We start from the raw sequence: 15,809 nt of genomic DNA on the forward strand, positions 1-15,809 counted from the left end.
CCATATTTTCTTGAGCAGCACAAATGAAAAAAATAGAGAAGATACAACAAAAGTGCTCAATAATATTCAACTAAAAAGGATAATAAGTACCATTTCAGCATTCACAATGGAAACTGAAAATAATCCCCATTAAATACACTCAATAGGAATGCAGAAAGTAACTTCAGAATTGATATAAAATTGGCAGAGCTTCCCTGAAGTCAGTGGGATTTTGCTGAATTACATCACCTAGGAATTTGCTTTCCTGGGGGGAATAAAAAGTATTTTAAACTTAAAATAATAATGGATGGATTTTCTTAGAAATTACAATAACATTTCTATAAAAGTCTTCTATCTTTTTTTTCCTAATACATGTCAGCTGAATCAATCACGTGAAATGTTCTAACTTGTAAAATGTTAAATAAGATACTGAGGCAAAAATAGGATAGCTAGTTGTAGAGCAAAATGCAGTTGTTCATTGAAAAAAACCTACTGTATGGATTTCTCTGCCTGAAATATGTTGATTAATATAACAAACATTACAAAAAGAAAAGAAAGAAACTACATAACTAATGTCACATAGAGGGCAGAAGTCTTAAGATCAATTAATAAAAACACCATGAAACATTAAATTCTCAGATGAGATATAAACTTCTTAGTGATGACAAAATTTTCTGCTGTATCTAGCAACAGCATGTTTTATTAAGTCATCAAATACATCCAATACCATTTAAAGCAAAATTAGCAAAGATAAAGATAAATTATAAAGATAAAGCCATTATATATGCTTCAACTTCATCTCCAGGAAATGTCATGTGGAAAAAGATCACACACCATTTTGAATGTTGTCTCAAATATAAACATATTTCATTGTTAAATCAAATGTAAGCACATTTGATTGTTAAAATAATTGCCAGATCTCCCGTGGTAACATGAATATGCTGTATGTAAATTTTTACCAAAAAAAATTATATGCTTCTGAAAGAATTCTGTAGCTGTCCCTGAATTTTCGTAGTCAAAAAGCTAGTACAAACACAGGAACTTCTCCACAAATGTCCACTGGAAGAATGTTCCTTGGTCCTTATCAGTATTTGAATACTGCTTTAAAATATTTCTGATATTTGTCACGTGTTCAATGCCACAATATTTTCAGGGGCATACTTACTATGACAAAGACTTTTCTGAGGCCACTGGAGATTCAAGATGTTCTAGTGTTGGCATTTTGAGTTGTACCAGTTCCAATATGGGTTTTTGCTTGCTCCACAATCCTTTCAGAATGTACTTGCTGTGATGTGCACATAACCATGGCCACAGGCACTTTGAAGTGTATCTCTTTCCATGTGGGTGTACATCCTACTTCACACTGGACTTCCAGGCTGCCCCATACAGCAGCACACAAAAAGCAGGAAAACCCTAGTCTGCTGCCAATCCAGACAACAACTTATTGAAATTATTCCAGTCACAGGAGAGCAGATTACAAGGACTACAGCAATCAGCAAAATCAAAAAGTATCTGGGCTTCAATATAGTGTCAAGCAAGCAAGCAAGCCCCATGGCAAGTACAGGACCCTTTCAGTTACTAGCTAAACAGTCATAAATTTGGGCTAGCACACTTCAATCAAATCTGTTATCTTTAACCCTTGAACCCTATTGGGTTCCTAAAATAGACTGCTGTGGTTTAAGTTGCATTGAGAGCTAAGCACCACACAGATGCTTACTTACTACCCCTTAGCATTTGGGATAGAGAACTGAAAGAGTAAAAGTGAGAAAACTGATGTGCTGATGTAAAATAGATTAATAGGTTTAAAGCTGCAGAGCAAAGCAAGGAATTCTTTCACCACTTCTCATGGGCAGGCAGGTGCTCAGGCATCAGGAACAGAGAGCTCCAGCATGTGTTAATGGTGACTTGGGAAGACAAATGTCATCACTCCAAATGTGTCCCTCTCTCTTCTTCTTCACTATCTTTATTTACTTAGCTTGATGCCATTTGGCATGGAATAATAGCCTTTGGGTCAGTTTGGTCAGCAGTTCTGAGTCTGTCCCCTCCCAGTCTCCTGTGCACCACCAGCCTCCTCCTTGCAGGGAAGCATGAAAAACATGCTGTGTATGAATTGTTCAGCAGTAACTAGAACATGACTCTGTTATCAACTCTATTTTCACCAAAAATCAGAAACACAAAACTATGTGAGCTACTATAAAGAAAATTAGTCATATCCCATCCAAAACCAGTACAAAAAAAAAAAAAAAAAAAAAAAAAGAGCAGTAGTGATAGGCAAGGTACCATGGTACATTATATATTCCACGTAGGTCAATTAAATATAATTTTTATTAAACAATCTTTCCCTACTTTGTTCTCCTTCATTCATCACTTTCTTCTGGCTGCTGTGATTATTTCCACTTTACAGTTACTGTTCAACAGACTGTCCTTCCTGCCTCCCGTTCATGCTCTGTAAACTTATTTTCTTTTTCCTTACCATTTCTTCTATGTTCAAAATGCTGCTGAGAAAACTCCATGGGCAATCCTGTAGATCATTGTGCATAATGGATGCCAGGAAAAGAAAGCTTTTCCAACTTTTCCTACCAGAAATATACTTGATTTCAATTGAAATATAATGTGGCTGTCGTCATGTTGTCAAAAGATCTGCCTGTTTAGCCTTGGATATGACTAAAGGTAAGAAGCTTTAATTGCTTTTTAAAACTCAAGTAAATAGAACCTCCTATACTTTCATCTCAGTTTGAAGGTAATTCCCCAGCTGATAAAGCAAGAAAATCTTCAAAATTCCTGTAAAATTTTCTTGCAAAAATGAAGATGGTAGTGGTGATTTGGTAAAAGAACTTATATTGTGGCATCTTTAGTGTTCCATACTTGACTAATTTAGGGTTTAATTTCCAAATATATATTTAATACCTTTGGACTGCACTAACGAATATAAAGTCGGAGGGGATGTGACCTTATTTTTGAGGTTAAATGAACTAGTTTGTTGGGACTTCTACATCTTTATTTCCATGTGAAAGGAATTAATGAGTCCTTTATCTCCTCTGACCTATCTTCTTGCTCAACATTGATGCTTATGGCTTTCAGTTTGCTTCATTCTCTTTAACTGTTTTATCATATATATGTTACTAACCTATTTAGTAATAGATTCCCTTTCTGCTATTTTATGGAAATTATTTTCTTCCTCAAGGTTTATTTTACTATTTCAACTTCTAAACTTTCTTTCCTCACTTGGGACCCATAAATACACTAAGAATCTAACTAAATTTATGAAAAATAGCTCCCAGAAAAGCTGAATTTCCTTCCTCTTTCTTCCCCATCAGATCAAGATGTTGCTTTGTTTTCAATTTTTGTACACACTCAAAAACATTTTATGTGAAACTCTGAGAATTAAAGTAATTAAGGAAAATATCCAGCTGAATCAGAAACTATTACGACCACTGTCAAATCTCCGTCTTCACACTGGCAGTTGATCATGATACTGAAGAAGAGTGTGAAGACTGGAATATTCACATTTGGTATCAGTATTTTCTGGGAAAAATTTAATGTGTAAGACATGTTTGTTAACTTGTCTCTCAGTTATAACCAAAAGAAGTAGTGTGAAAAAGTGTATCTGACTGAGCTGGAGTTCATTTTCCCATAGCAGCCCTCTCCAGCTTTGCATTGGCAGCTGAAAGAGTGTAGGCGATACACCAATGTTTTGGCTACTGCTGAGCAGCACTGGCACATCATCAGCTCTGTCTTTCCAACAGTGCATCAGTAGGCAGGGATTTGGCAAGATCCTGGAAGGGGACACAACAAAGAGAGCTGACCAAATTGGCTAAAAGGATATTTCATACCATATTATGTCCATTCAGCCATTAAAAGCCAAGAGAGAAGAGTGGGGACTTTGGGGAAAGGAATTGAGGGTTGCATCTGTTACTGACATTTGCCTTCCAGAGCAACCAATATGCATACTCAAGTCCTGCTTCCCAGGAAGTAGAAGGACCACACCAACTGAAGGGAAATAGAGAATAAACATTTTGTTTTTCTTAGCTTCTGCATGCAGCCTTTATTTTTGCTTTATTAAACTGAGTTTAGCTTCACTCCTTGGCTTTTTACATTTTATTTGCTCCCTGCCTGTCCTGCTGAGTGGCTTGGTAGGCATATGCCAAGGAATGTCAGGAGATGCATACATTAATTTATTAGCAAAAAATTTAGTGTGGTAATCACTGCAAGGACAATACAATGTGATATTCTTTTCCATGAACTATCATAAGCTGCCTTTTTAGTTTTCATTCCAGAATCTTTATTGTGGGTGATGAGGAAAGACAAAGAAGAACTCTGTTTTTTAGAGAAAGGACAAGCATGTACATATGACAGCTAAAAAATCCTGGAGAGCTGCTATTCTTCTATCCTTCTTTTATCTCTACCATGCTTGAAGAGTAAGAGAAAAAGTTTGAATGAGTGTCAATTTATCCTTTTCCCTCATGGCCATCTGATCAAATCAAAGCGGGATGGGAAAAAACATTAAGAAAGTGACATAATGGAAATGGAGTGACAAATACATATACTGTTATATCCAAAGAAGAAATGAGAATGGGTGCAACTAGAAAGAGTTGGAAAGATACAGACCTCATATTTAATAGTTGCTGGTGGTTTAGAGGTTTTTAACTTTCTTATTTAAACTAGAAATCAGAGCACCTAACCAGAGTATATAATATTTGTGAGGCAGTTAGGTATCCACCAAGTGGAGTGCAGTATGACAGTAAGACAGGCTGGCCAGCACAGTTTCCACAATAGATCTATCTGTGTTCCTTCTTCTGCACTCCTTCCAGTACTAGATCTAGTGTGTATGAATACTTTGGATATGTGTGTAATTTTATTTGAGCCTGAAATTGAGAGACCTTGAGATCACAATGCAGGGAATAATAACAACTGTTGTATTCAAAACACATCAACCAAGAAAAAACAATCTTAACTTACTACACTTGCACAGCCCCTTGCAATCATTCAGTGCAATTAGGACAGCAGAGATATTAGAACAAAATAAATATTTTTCATAATAGTGACAACTTTCTTATAATCCCTTACATGGATCTGAATATTTCACAATTTTATAGTGAAAAATGTGAATTAGGAGCACAGTTCCTTAATATAAAAGCTTTCAGTTACATATAACAGCTACGATAACCATATGTGTGAAGGCAGTCTTCCTCTTCTCCACATAGAAAGCCTGAGATTCCATGGTCTTACTGCTACCTAAATTAAGACAGGTGTTCTAAAAATTCATTTCTAGGTCACATACTCTTGCTGAGACCCTTGCTGTACAAATTCTTCAAGTTAAAAATTCTGGAAGTGCAGAAGAAAGATGATGCAATTAAACTTATTAGAGGCCTAGGAAAGAGATACAGAAATAAATATATGTAATTGGTATCATATGGCAAATTAAAAAATACCTTATTCAAAACATTTTGCATACATACTATTTCAAAAGTAATTTTTCAAAATATGAAAGTACAAAATTAAAGTTTAGGAGGCATACTGATTTAAGAGGTGATGCATTTCAGCAAGGTTCAACTTCTTAAGTGATATTTCATTGCCTTTTCGTGATGGATTTCATAAAAATAAAGATTTGTAACAGACATGTTAAGGTAACTTATGCATGCACACTTAACCTTGTTTGTTTAAAGGTAAATATCAGAGATAATTTTAAATGCCACCTAAAGTTGATCAAGTAAACTTACAGTAAATACCACTTAAGAGCAGCCATTATTAGATCACAGAATGCCAAGGTATTAAGATGTTAATAGTTTCTTCATGCTAAGGCCTATCCACGTCCCACAGAGATAATTAAGATATTTTAAATAATTCCTCTGTTGTGATTTAAACCTATTCTTCTTTTGCAAGAAAATGTTATAATTTTTAAAATATGAAATAATATCAATAATGAAAATTCTTGCAGAAGTAGTATATGAGATCATAAGTCCTAGCATGCTTTCATTTCAGAGATGGCCTTCATATGTCTTTTAATTCTTCTACAAATATCAAATAGGTTATGAAGAATTTGAGAAAATTAGCCATCATCACCTAATGAAAGGAGCTGAGAACTCCAATCTAATTTAGGAAGTTGAGACCTAATAATGAAATAGTGGCATCATTTTAATGAATTCTGATATAACACTTGACATGGAGCGCTGGAACTGTGAAATATCTGACTTGTCATTTGGAAAGCCAAATAAGTAATTCAGCACTTACTGATTTTTTAAAATTTACTTTCCCTAATTTGAAGCCAGTTTTAGAAAGGGAAGGTTATCATCTCTTCTTGATTACTGACAATTTGTACATAGATCAAAATAAACTTTATTTACTAATGAACAAGTTAATTATTATTTTCTGAAGTCATTACTTGCAAATATGTTTCAATATTTATATTTTCATCTAGATGAGTTCTATACAAGGAACATCTTACAAACAGTGTAGAATCCAATAAGCAAAACAAGTCTGTGTATCATGGCAATTAAAACTGGGAGACTAGAAAGAAGGCTTCAGCCCTTAAATATGATTATTACCCATCTTTTACAAGATGAACTGGCTTTAAAAAGCCAGCTCAGTAGCATTTTCACTAACCACACTCACATACATATGAACAAAACAATCAGTTAAAAATGCAAATAAATAAATAAAGTCAATGCATTTCAGGTTTACTCCACTCATGTACACGCTTGACTGATATGTAGATTTAGGAAGAGTTTGTGAAACTTCATTATGAAAAAATAATATTTTTATTGCTTTTTTAATACACATGACAATCTAGTCCCCTTTAGAAAGCTTTTATATTCCTGGAGTGGGCAGGAGAACAGAAGTAGTTACAAATAAAAAAATATTTAAGTGAACAAATTTGAAATTTTATTTAAAAATTAATTAATGGTAGGTGCAATTTCTAGACCTGAGTGTTCTGTGTTTCATGGCTTCACAAGTAAAATACTGAACCATGTGCAACATACCCAATATTTTAATATGTAATTATTTTTGACACTCTTGCATGTATTAGAAATTATCCACATTGTTATTTAACTCATGGTTACTTTTTTGAGTAACTGATTTACCACTGAAGTTAGGCTACATTCTTATATCAATCAAATCTGAATAGAGAGGCATTCTTATTGAAATGAATACACATTCATTCAAGATAAGAATGTGAAATGGCAAAAAATCATGCTTTATGGTATTACTGCACTGAGGGAGAAGAATGGGACTCTTTTATCAGAAATTTGGCAAGATCTTACTGTTGGCAATATGTATAAAAATACTGCAGTGAGAGTGCAAATGTCTGAGATGGCAGAACTTAAAATGTATAAAAAGTAAAATTGGATAGAGGAAGAGCAAAGGGATACTAAATCAGATACAGTGAATTTTTAAGATTCTTTTTCTCTTTTTGTCAGGAATGAAAAGATCTTTATAAAAACAAAAGAAAGATCCCTTTAAAAAATATAAGGCAAAAAAGAAAGCACTTTTAGTAGATTTTAGTGAGATGGTCAGATCTCACCTTCTGCAGTGGGATGGCTGACCTGAAATCAGTAGATGATGAAAAAATGCACCAGGTGTTCAATTTATGGGAAAAAACTCTTATCCAGAGATGAGACTTTTGACCTCCTAATTAAATAAATTAAACTAATAGAAGACTAAAATCCTGGCATGCATAGAGATTATCATCATCAAATAGTAACACTAAATGTATGACACTGAGGATTACTTCAATACTTAGTTGATTATGAGTTGTTGAAATATCAGTACTTAAACAGTTTAGGACTCATTTGATTACAGCATATATTGGATGAAAAAGCATATGCCAGTGATTCTGCAGTTGCTTCACAGAACTGGTAGATTTTGGCTTTTCCAGCAAGAAATTGGATGACATCCTCTCTCAGGTCTGAAGATGATACCCTTCTCCAGAAATAAAATGTATTGAAATTACACATGCCCTCCTATTTTTGTCTCAGAGACTAAGAAATCTGACATCTTACTGCCATTATTTGTGCAGCAGAAGTTGAATTTGATTTTTCCAAAACAGATGATTAATGTATAAGAGTTTGCAATTTAATACTAGGGTTTTTTTTCCCTGCACAAGCATCTTGGATCCTGTTTTCAGCAACTGATTTAACATATAAATTGGCCAAACTTGGCAAAAGTCAAGAATATTTAATAGGATACAGATGGTACAGCAGAAAGCAATATCTAGAGATTTGGGTGACTTGAATGCTCTTTAGCCCTCTACCAGCTGCTTTGGCTCAAGTGTGAATGAAGACCTTTTAAGAATCAATAAGTGTATATTATGTTGTGCCTAAGCATTGCCCACCCAACTAAGCTGACACCAAAAACAAAAGCAACCATATGGTTTTAAGTTTATTAATGAACAGGGCACTATAGCTTGATACTCAAATTTAAAATATGTTAATTTAATATCATCAGTTCCTTGCACATTGCTAATTTCCATTGGCCATCTAATACAAAGAAATGTAATTCTCTCCAGATTTTCAGTTTCAATGGTAACAGAAAATAAAACAGACAGCAATTGCCTGAGGCTAGAAGAAAATGGAAGAGACACTCAATTTCTTTCTTTACAAACCATAATAAAATCACAGTCAATAGATTTTAGTTATTGGAATCATAAAACAACACTAGCTGCAGTTAAGAATTAAGTCCTTTGGGGCTCTAAGTGCTCTATATGGTGTTTTCAGCTTGTAATGAATGATTACTAATTACAAGGCTCAGATTATATTGCAGGCATTTAAGTGCTGATGTCCCACTATAATAAAGCTGAGAACATCGAGCAGTGTCCTCTTTTCTTTTTTATGCAGCAGCACACTGCATTTGATGAATTGATCTTCAAGTTCCTAATAAATGCTAAAGCATAAGTGATGGAGTGGATTCCAATTGTAAATGGATTCCTGGGGCATTAGATGCTGGAGGCAATATCCTAACAATCCTCCATGCTTTCCTCTAGCATTGACTTGTTATTATGTTCAGAGGCTCTTGTGGTTGTGTATATCATGAGTAGCATTATTGCCACAGTTCAAACTATTTACAGCTGTGAAATCTTCTTGGCAAAAATAAAAGAAAACAACTGGAAGACAAAAAAGATACTAATCTATCCCATTACAACAGTACCAACAATCATGAGCAAAAAAAAAAAACCAAATAAATAAAAACAGGAACATGAGAAATTCTGGCTGAATTTTGGAAACGGAACTCTGGAGGGGATTAAAAATGGCAATACTCAGAGATGCACTGATCATTACCCTAAGCCACCTGCTACCATTGGACCTGCTTCAAGCAGGGACTGGGGTTGGTGACCCAGTTGGTGATCTGAAGATTTAAGATTTTCACCACACTATGCCTGTAGTGAAATTTCACTTGCAAATTTCTATTACAGATAAAGGCCTAACAGCTTGGATTATGTACCAAATATATTCTCTATCAGTGGATCTGTGTCTTCCCCATGTGAAGAGGCACAGCACTCAGCTACAACTATATATACAGATATCTCTGAGGTAAAAGACAACAGGGAACTGTCCCTTTCAGCAAGCAAGGGGCTACTTTGTTTCCTGGGGGCATTGCTGCCTCGTGTCCAACCTGAGGCACCAGATCCTTTATTGGAAACTGCTTCTGACTGGTCAGCCCTACCCTGTCCAGCTGCAAGGCTTTATTCATCCCAGGTATCAGGCTTTCCCTTCAGTTTTGGTGGACCTTGTGAGGTTCCTGACTATCAACTTCTCCAGCCTGTCCAGGATCCCCTGCAATCCTACCTTCCTCTGTATTAACTCTTTCTATCCACATGAACTACTCACAGACCTTTACATTGACTCAGAAGTTAGTCATCCATGCTATTATTAACTTGTCACATCCATATCTCACCAATTTGGTTATAACATTTTAAAATACAAAAGATACAGGATGTTTAGTACTTTTGAGACAGTCACTTCTTTTATGACAAAAGAGAGTGTAAGCATGTTTACATATTTTAGAATGGATTCAAACAGAATAAAAAGATGGTAAAATTAATATAAAATATCATTTATTAAATTTTTGTGATTTAAAAAATTACAAATAGATAAGTACTTTTGAATTTAATTTTCTTATTTTAGACATATAAAGTAAATAAAGTAAATTATATTTTTAAATAAACTAGCTTCAAAGAATAAGTATTAAACTTTTTCAGAAAATGTGATTGAAAGCATACCATCATAATCACACCTTTAGAATTTACAGATTAGTTAAAAATGTCTGAGCAGTTAAGCAAAGAAAACTTTTGACAGATAAGGCTGCAAGAGATATTTCTACTTTTTTTAATTTTTTCCTCACATCCAGCATGAGTGTCTTAGTTGGTTCCTACTGCCTCTCATTCTCATGCCCTGTATCATTACTACTAAGCAATACAGTTAAAAAAATCACATGAATTTCACAAGTACCTTCATCTAAAAGATCTAATCTACATTTTAAATAAGTAAAGACAGAGTGGGCTTAAACACACTTGGTCCCAGGTGAAAATCTATTACAAAATCTCATTTGTAGAAGCTCCTGTTTAAATTCACAATTTCTATGGAATTGTTTTTGTTGGTGGTGCCTTTCCAGCAATCACAAATCATGGATGAAAGAGGGTCTAGGAATCCTTATGGATCTATCAGTCTGGTCAGAATAGAGTCAGGTAACAGAACTGTCAAAAAAGTCCAATGACTCTTTGGATCACAACTGTCATTATGAACAGTTGCTGGTGACTTATTAACCTTGGTTTTTCTAGTAAAAATAGAGGCATTTTAAAGTGCTGCTGATAGCAGTGCATTCATGTTGATACTATATGTCAAAGATCGTCATCACACCTGTCATGAACTGCAAGTTGTGCTTCTTAAAAATTATGAAAATACTTTTCTGATTTCATTACATCATACATTACATTCTGAAACCAATTCTTTATAACATTTATTTTGTCCTTTTCATCATCTGTTAAATCAAAATTCATTTAAAGGAAAATTTCTTTCATCTTCCTGTCTTCTCTGTTTTCTCTAACTCTTCCAATCTTATTACAAAAAACATCTTCTCATCTACAGTATTTAAATTTTTATTTTTTTTTTTTAATTAACTTCTCATTCTCTGCTTCTATCTATATTTCTCATATTAAGGTAAAAAAAAAATACAAAAGAGCAAGCACATGCTAAAGGATGCTTAAATGTTCCAGCTTAAATATTGTGAAATTTAGTTCACTGAGCCTATCTAGTTCCATCTCTGAAATCAATAGGCATGTTAGCCACATTTTTTAAAAAATATATATTCGAGAGATGTGAGATATAATAGCCACATCACCTGTACTATTTTATTGTAGAAATAAATTTGCAGATTAACAGATGTGTTAAGATTTGTGCAGGATAAAAAAAAAAAAACTGAATACTTACTAATAAAAATTAATGGATGAAAATAATTATTACAAAAATATTAAAATATTCAGCTGCAGATATTCAGGAGGTTGAATTCAGAAATACTTAGACAAATAGACATGCCAATTAAATACATATGGTGGGTAAAACTGGTATTCACCACATATTGTGGCATTAGTATAATATTAGATATGCTAATTTGGTACAATTAACCTTTTGTAATTGCTTTAAAGACCTTGTCTAACCATGCAGAATATTACTTCATTGAAGAAATAACTGATCAAGTGTAAAACTAGAGGCAAGGCTTCAAGAAACTAATTATACTGTCTGGATACAGTACATTTTTCCTGCTAAGGTTTAACTCACCTTTATATATTCATATATTCTTCCAGACAATCTTAGTAATGGAGAACGATTGCTCAAAGTTAAATATTTGGTTTTCATTTTTGTCCTCTGAATTTGAGCTGCAAAATGCAACCAAATACTTTCATGGGTTGGAGCAGAGGGAAGAAAGACGATAAAAGCAGTGTAGTTTAAAATTGTGTGTTAAAATTAAGGATACTATTTGCAAATTTTATGCTTCATTGCCCAACATATGCTGACTCAGACAAAAAGAACTTACACAGATGTTTTCCCAGTAATATGTTCCTTAGAAACTGGCCAAGTGGCAGGATGCTAGAGATCAATCACTTGAGTAAACTGACTGTGGGTTTTGAGTGATGTATGTAACATCACTCAAACAACGTTTGAGCACGTTACAACAGATTTCCTGAATTAGAATTTTTCTCTATGTAACCAAAAAGGGAACACAGATATTGAAAAAAGTCTGAAATAGTTTTGCTTTTTCATAGTACATCAGAACCTTATTAATATTGAGGGGTAGCCCTGCTCTTTAGTTTGTGGTAAAGCCTTTGACATTTAGATCCTTATTGCCTAAATCATTTATTAGTTTAATAAGCACACAGCCCTTAGTTCCACTTCTTCACATTTTGTCTAAAATGTTTTGGACTATTTCAGTGCCATGTGACTCACATGAGAAATGAAGAAATTCATCCAAGAGAAATGTTCAGACTGAAAGCATAAATTTAACTTCAGAGTCTGGGAGACTTCCCATTGCTACCAAGTACTATCTTTGCAGATATCCTTTGCAAGTGTCTATATTTGCAAAGACAGAAGACTAATGTCTTTGTTTTCTTTAAGAAAAAAGACATACAAGATTATCACCAAACACATTTCCTATCTATTATTAACATTATTTAAAAACTTACAAGAAATGTGGTATGACCTTGTTACTGAGCCCTTGCTCAGCTAGTAACTACACAAACATGAGTAAGTGCTGTACTGAATCTTGTGCCCTAATAAATGTAGTCAAACAAATAAATGCAAAACTACAACAGTAAAGCAAGGAAAATGTTTTTGAGATTTATTGTTTTATTGCCATTTAATGTGACACGTCTTGCTAAATTCAGAAAAACTTTTGTGTTAAGTAGTAATGTTTTTCTTGGAAGAAGATTTCCAAGTAACTTTCCTGTTAAAAAATTCATATGACTTACAAATACCACCTAAATTTATTTGTAACATAAAGCACGACATAAAAGCAAGCCCAGCTGGGCGAACTGAAATACTTAGTCATTCCTCAAGAGTTTAATTGAACTTTGAACTGACATTCCAGAAAAAATTAATCTCAAATTATACATTTCCACAAAACTTTTGACCTGGAGGTCTAAGCTATTCCAAAGGGGCATATTAAAGACAATAATATGCTAAAAAATGAAAAATCAACATTTGCAACATATTTTGAATTCTAAGAAACTGATACTTTTCTGAACTTTAAAATTATTTTTTCAGCCTCAATTGGTGCTGCACAGAAGATTAAACTGTTACAACAAATCTGTTCTTTACCTCATCACTTTCTAGTGGTTCATCCAAATGAGATGAAAAAGGAAAAAATATGATTCAGAGGACTGTTTGCTTAACCTTAATCAACAAAACACAAGGTAAATATTTTTCTGAATCATGAAAATCTTTATTTCAAGGGTAAGTTACTCTTTTTGTCCTGTTGGCTTTGTCGACCCATATTTCAATGAAAAAATGGTAAAAATTGCTATTCAGCCCACCTATTCCTTCAAGTATGCAGCTGCCTTGTAGGGAGATGAAGAAAAGGGGTACAGTGTACAACATCTGCACAGCTACCTAGTGTGTAGTATTAAGCTTGGACAAATACCTGGAGGAGCAGTGCATATTCCAGTTACACTTGTAGGTTCTCTCTCTGTGAAGAGTCAGTACATAATTACCTTTAGATTTCCAATACTGACATCATGAATGAGCATCAGAAATTTTGAAAATTTTTCTGAAGAGGAAATTCCATTGTATTTGAAAAGTCATGGCAATCAGATGAATTCCCAGTGCCTGGAAAAGAGAAGACAACACTTGTCATTATAAAGGGTGTAAAAAGGGATTTTGGAAACTACTGATTAGTCAGCCTCATCTCCATGCCTCATAACACCATGGAACAGACCCGCCTGGAAGCCAGGCAAGCACATGAAAGGCAGAAATGTAATTAGAAATAGCAAACATGGGTTCACCAACACAAATCCTTCTGAGTAAGCTGATGGCCTTCTATGCAGAATGATGGAGCTGGCAAATAAGGAAAGAGATGTCCTTTATCTGGACTTGAAGTGATGCCACCCACATTTTGTCGTTATGTTGGAAAGATACGGGTTTGATGGATGAACTGTTAGATGGATAAGGAATTGATGGAATGGCGTTATCCAAGGTCTTGCAGTCTCAATGTCCTGATTGAGATCAGTTATATATGACGTCCCTCAGGGGTCTGCACTTGGGTCAGTGCTGTTTATTAATAATATAAACCGAGACTATTTGCATTCTCAGTAAGTTATGGATTACACCAGGATGAAGTGCAGTTGATGTACTAGAGGGATGACGTGCAGAGGGACCTTGACAAACTTGAGAAGTGGATGAACAGCTTGATAGTTGAACAAGATCAAGTGAAAGGTTCTGCATGTGGGTTGAGACAATCTCCAGTATCAGGACAGCCTAGGGTATGAATGGATTGTAAGCAGCCCTATGGAAAAGGACTTGGAGATATTGACAAAAGAAAAATTGGACATGAGGCAGTGAAGTGCATTTGCAGCCCAGAAAGCCAATGGCATCTTGAGTTGCAGAAAAAAAAACGTTTGGCCAGTATGTTGAGGGAGATGATTTCCTTCTTTACTCTGTGTTGATAAAACCTCACCTGGATGAATGCATCCAGCTCTGGGGTTCTCAGCACTAAAAACCACAATAATATGTCAGAGAGGGTTCAGGTTGTGGTGATGCATTCTTTATGAATTTAACAGTTGTTTTATTATAAAAGTTAGTTGTTGGATGTTAGTTAGTGCAACGGTTTAATCCTTTGTATCCCTGTTTTGTTTCCTCACGATGGTGTGTCCCAAGTTGTTTACACCAACTTGGCTGTCCTGCAAGTTGCCAATCTCCCTGTTCCTCCCCTCCTTCCCATATAAACTGCTGCCAAGCCAAGTTTTGTTGTCTCCCCCTCCTGTCAGTCAACCCAACAACTCCCGTTTGGTTCCAGAATGTTCAGTGTCAATCACTCCTGTCCAGACAGCTGGTTTGTTCACGAGGCTTTATCCCTCCCCTGTGTTGTCTCTATTGGTTGCTACAAGCACTGTACTCCTCCCTTAGTGATTTCCCATTGGTGGTCTCATGTTTCCAACCCTTACAACCCTTCCCTTTATAAACCCGAGCCAGACCCTATTTCTTTGGCACTCATCCCTGACCCATCGTTGGAATAAATCTTCTTTGGATCTCATACGTGTGGCCTCTCCTTTGTTCCTTCACCTTGGTTTCTACGTTGTCTTCCTGTTGCAGTGTGTAGCCTTGGCAAAGGCCCAGAAGCAACCACTCTCATGTGTCCCTCTGGTCACACCAGGAACTTGCTAGCCAGCATTCCACCACTCCGTGACCACAGGAGAACCTCACCAGGTGAGGGCCTTGAAAATGGTCATAGGGCTAGAAAAACTCTCCTGTGTATAAAGGATGAGAGAGTTAAAGTTCAAAATTTGATTATGTAAAGGATATGTGGCCTTTCAATATAAAAATGGAGCTTACAAGAATGATGGGGAGTGGATTTTTACCAGTCCCTGTAATAACAGGACTAGGCATAATGGTTTTAAAATGAAAAAGAGGTGATTTAGATCAGATATAAAGAAGAATTTTGTTTACAGTAAGTGTGGACACTGGAACAGTTGGGTCCAAGAAGATGGAAGTGTTCAAGGACAGATTGGATAGAGCCTTGTGCAACCTGCTGTCATGAAAGATGTCATTGTCTGTTCCAGGGGACATTGGAACTTAAAGGTCTCTTCCAAACCATTCTCTGATTCTTGAACCATGAGTCCGAGAACC

At 35.2% G+C, this 15,809-nt stretch overlaps 1 long non-coding RNA gene across 1 annotated transcript; it reads right to left on the reverse strand.

Annotated features, from left to right (window-relative positions):
- Positions 1-2,447: 2,447 nt before the first annotated feature.
- On the reverse strand, positions 2,448-15,759 carry LOC140681960 (uncharacterized). The gene is made up of 3 exons (XR_012053181.1): positions 15,246-15,759; positions 11,751-13,793; positions 2,448-5,349 (listed from the first exon to the last, which is right to left on the reverse strand). It is a non-coding gene; the product is annotated as an uncharacterized lncRNA (long non-coding RNA).
- Positions 15,760-15,809: the final 50 nt, after the last annotated feature.

Source organism: Taeniopygia guttata, chromosome Z, assembly GCF_048771995.1.
Source record: "Taeniopygia guttata chromosome Z, bTaeGut7.mat, whole genome shotgun sequence".
Lineage (NCBI taxonomy): Eukaryota > Metazoa > Chordata > Aves > Passeriformes > Estrildidae > Taeniopygia > Taeniopygia guttata.